Source organism: Equus quagga, chromosome 9 (genome assembly GCF_021613505.1).
Source record: "Equus quagga isolate Etosha38 chromosome 9, UCLA_HA_Equagga_1.0, whole genome shotgun sequence".
Classification (NCBI taxonomy): domain Eukaryota; kingdom Metazoa; phylum Chordata; class Mammalia; order Perissodactyla; family Equidae; genus Equus; species Equus quagga.
Window position 1 is genome coordinate 12,368,682 of NC_060275.1, and position 4,330 is coordinate 12,373,011.

Consider the following 4,330-nt stretch of genomic DNA (forward strand, 5'->3'; position numbering starts at 1 on the left):
ACTCAGCACCGCAAATCAATCCTGCTCCTAATAGAATCACTCTCCCATTATGAGAAGGAACTTTCAGCAAAGAAATACATACTTCAGAACTACTCCACCTTCCCTCCTGTTATGTTAACCAGAGAAGCAGCAAGAACCCCCAGAATGAGGCTGCACTCATATCCTACAGGGAAGATGTTTGCCTTTTTTTCTTTCTTTTCTTGCCTTTCTTTTCAGTGCCAGAGGAACTGGGAGTTAGAAAAGGAAGAGAGAGATAGGACCTGAGATCCAGAACCACTTCTCCACCCCCTTCCCCACGACAGGAGGGCCGCATGCACTAACACCAACACACACTCTTGAAAGTCATGGCTTTAGCCAGCACTTCAGAGACAAGAGAAGCCCTTTGACCTAGATACGGGTCTGCCAGTTTAAAATGAACATGACTGTGTCTCAAACACAAAAATAGGACTATAATAATAGCATAGGTGGCTGAAAAGTTAAATGATTTGGCAAGGATACCAGTAAGGGGCGTGGGTTCATATAGCTCAGAAAAAGAGACACATAGTAATTGGGAAAATAGAGAGCCGTTTCCTGTTGCGACTCTTCAGTTTACCAATGATGTTGGCAACTTTTCATCTCTGCTTCAGCCACTGGTTAGTCTTTCAATAGCACACTAGTTGTATTCTTCACTCTGATTACTCAGCCCCAGCACTGGAACTCTTTACATGGAACAGCAAAACTTTCTGCATCATTTTCCTTCCCTTATGTGAAAGAAAATTTTAAATGGAAATTAATCATTGCTGTGTATACTTTATATTTCCCATTACATTTTTTCTCAGTCAAGAGAATATTTTTCCTTCTACTAATGTCACCTGTTTATCCTGTCCATTAAATATTAGGTTTTTAGAATTTTAATTACTTCAAATTTTGTAGTTCATTCATTCATTAATGTGCTTGGTCACAAATATTTCTTGAGTTCCATCAGCATGCTAGGCATTAAGAAACAGTAATAAATTAAGCAAACTTCATCAAGAGTCCGGAGGCTAAAATTTGCTCAGGTTTTTCAAGCTTCGTTTCATTGTTCTTATTGTTCTTAAAGTTGTGTTCATTTTTTAATATATCAATTTTTAAAGCATATTTTAAGAAAACAATTACTTTCAAAGAGCAATGTAGAAGTTTCTCTCCAATTTATAAAATAATTGCAATTTGTTTTTATGAAGTGTGTTTCTTGTCTTCCTTGGAGCTTAGCATTGAAAGCACACACCTATTCATCAAACACGCTTACTGAGGGAGATGATAGTCTTAGTTTTACTTTTGATCAGAGATAGACATACCATGGAACTAATGAAGCTTATGCTACAGGGCCCCTCACTTCCAATGTCCCCAGAGAGACCTTATCAATATATGCAGGTGGTCACATACATTTTTTTCATTTTCAAAAATTACATACTTGAACCAAAATTAGTTAAGATTGCTGCCTCTTTCATTATGACTTTGCTCCACAACACCCTTCCCTATTTGGGATTTCACTGGAGTGGACCCAAGCATCCTGGGAAGTAAAATACCCTGGGAAACCTACAATTTGAAAAAACATTATTTGGAAAGTTTCAATAAAAGAAGTAAGAAACTGCAAACTCCTGAACTGAAAGTATATGTGAGTATTAAATTTATTTAGTAAAGACCTGAGAGGAAATGTGGATAAAATTAATGGAATGCAAAAACAAAAGTAATAATAAATTGAAATAATTCTGACACTGAGGAGCTAATTGTCATGAAAAATGATTTCAGATCACCCCAAAAGCAATAACTCATGTAACGGAAGAGATAAATCTTGTATACAAATAATTAATAGGCTTTTGTGTTGTTTGATAATCCAATTAATGAAGTGGCATAAATCATATAACATGTTGGAAAAATGTTTAAAGTTCTTGCTAATGTGACATGAAATACTGATATGGACAAGGATAGCATAAAAATTACAATATAGCGCTAAAACCAGGACACCAGGGACAAATTGGCTAATAACTTTTATCAGCTCAAAGAGTGTTTAAGAGTAGGTACTGCAGAAGAAAACTCAAAGTGCCCTGAATTCCTACATCTTACCTGTGAAAGACGCTTATAGCAGTTTTCTCAAATTTGACAAAAATTCTAAGTTACATGTGAATTTACAAATAATGAGGAGCTGTTAGAAATTATAAATAATAATTTAAAAGTTCCTAAACTCTTCTGCAGGAAATATTGAATTGCTACTCTATTCTTTCTATAGAAAATGTTACACAGTTGTCAAATGAGGAAGCATTCAAGGAATATTCGGTCAAAAATTTAGGGGACAAACTATAAACATGTGTCAGGGAGTTAATTAATAAAAACACACATATACTCCTGAATTTTCTGATGTTTGTAATATTTTCTAGCTTTCAGTTTTTTTTTGTCTCATTAAACTTTGTTTTAATGGGTCTCAAAATTCTGTGACAGATTTTTGGTCAAGTTGTTTCCGTTAAAAAGTACTGATTTTAAAAACTAATAACTTAAAACTGCCACACAAAAAACCAAATGGTCCACAAAACATTCTCCTTTCCTTCTGAAGGTTTTACGATGCATTGTTATCATTAACCAGGCTTTTACTATTAAACTTAAATGGCCAATTGAGACAAACAGTTCTGAGACCGTTCCACCACTGATTAAGACTGGGGTGGCAGGTATTGGGGATACTATTCATTTAGCCTTCTGAGCCTTCTGGGCAGACTTGGTGACCTTGCCAGCTCCAGCTGCCTTCTTGTCCGCTGCTTTGATGACACCCACAGCAACCGTCTGTTTCATGTCACGAATAGCAAAACGGCCCAGAGGAGGATAGTCTGAGAAGCTCTCAACACATGTTGGCTTGCCAGGAACCATATCAACGATGGCAGCATCACCAGATTTCAAGAATTTGGGGCCATCTTCCAGCTTCTTTCCAGAAAGAAGATCAATCTTCTCCTTCAGCTCAGCAAACTTGCAAGCAATGTGAGCTGTGTGACAATCCAGCACAGGTGCATACCCAACACTGATTTGGCCTGGATGGTTCAGGATAATCACCTGAGCTGTGAAGCCAGCTGCCTCCATTGGTGGATCATTTTTGCTGTCACCAGCCACGTTGCCATGGCGAATGTCTTTGACGGACACGTTCTTGACATCGAAGCCCACGTTGTCCCCAGGAAGAGCTTCGCTCAAAGCTTCATGATGCATTTCAACAGACTTTACTTCAGTTGTAACATTGACTGGAGCAAAGGTGACCACCATGCCAGGTTTCAAAACACCAGTCTCCACTCGGCCCACAGGGACAGTTCCGATACCACCAATTTTGTAGATGTCCTGGAGGGGCAGACGCAAGGGCTTATCAGTTAGACGAGTTGGTGGCAGGATGCAATCCAGAGCTTCAAGCAGCGTAGTTCCACTGGCATTGCCATCTTTACGGGTGACTTTCCATCCCTTGAACCAAGGCATATTGGCACTTGGCTCCAGCATGTTGTCACCATTCCAACCAGAAATTGGCACAAATGCAACTGTATCTGGGTTGTAGCAACTGTGTCTGGGTTGTAGCAACTGTGTCTGGGTTGTAGCCAATTTTCTTAATGTAGGTGCTGACTTCCTTAACGATTTCCTCATATCTCTTCCGGCTGTAGGGTGGCTCAGTGGAATCCATTTTGTTAACACCAACAATTAGTTGTTTCACACCCAGTGTGTAAGCCAGAAGGGCATGCTCACGGGTCTGCCCATTCTTGGAGATACCTGCTTCAAATTCACCAACACCAGCAGCGACAATCAGGACAGCACAGTCAGCCTGAGACATGCCTGTTATCATGATTTTGATGAAGTCTCTGTGTCCGGTGGCTTCAATGATGGTCACATAATACCTGCTGGCCTCGAATTTCCACAGGGAGATATCAATGGTGATACCACGCTCACGTTCAGCTTTCAGTTTATCCAAGACCTAGGCATACTTGAAGGAGCCCTTTCCCATCTCAGCAGGCTCCTTCTCGAATTTCTCGATGATTCTTTTGTGGATCCCACCGCACTTGTAGATCAGGTGGCCAGTCGTGGTGGACTTGCCCGAATCGACGTGTCCAACGACGACGATGTTGATATGAGTCTTTTCCTGCCCCATTTTGGCTGAGATTTTGTGGTGGTTTTCACGACCCCTGTGTTCTGGCGGCAAACTCATTGCGAGAAAGCTCTAGCTTTCAGTTTTAATGTGCTGCTATCTATATCTTTGCAATCTATTTATTACTGATTTTGAACTTATGATTTTCTACTCTTTTTTATAGAGTCCCCTCAGCCCATGAATTAGTCTAAGCTTCAGTGCTCATGAAGC

At 39.9% G+C, this 4,330-nt stretch overlaps 1 pseudogene; it reads right to left on the reverse strand.

Annotated features, from left to right (window-relative positions):
• Positions 1–2,410: 2,410 nt before the first annotated feature.
• On the reverse strand, positions 2,411–4,126 carry LOC124244817 (elongation factor 1-alpha 1-like; annotated as a pseudogene).
• Positions 4,127–4,330: the final 204 nt, after the last annotated feature.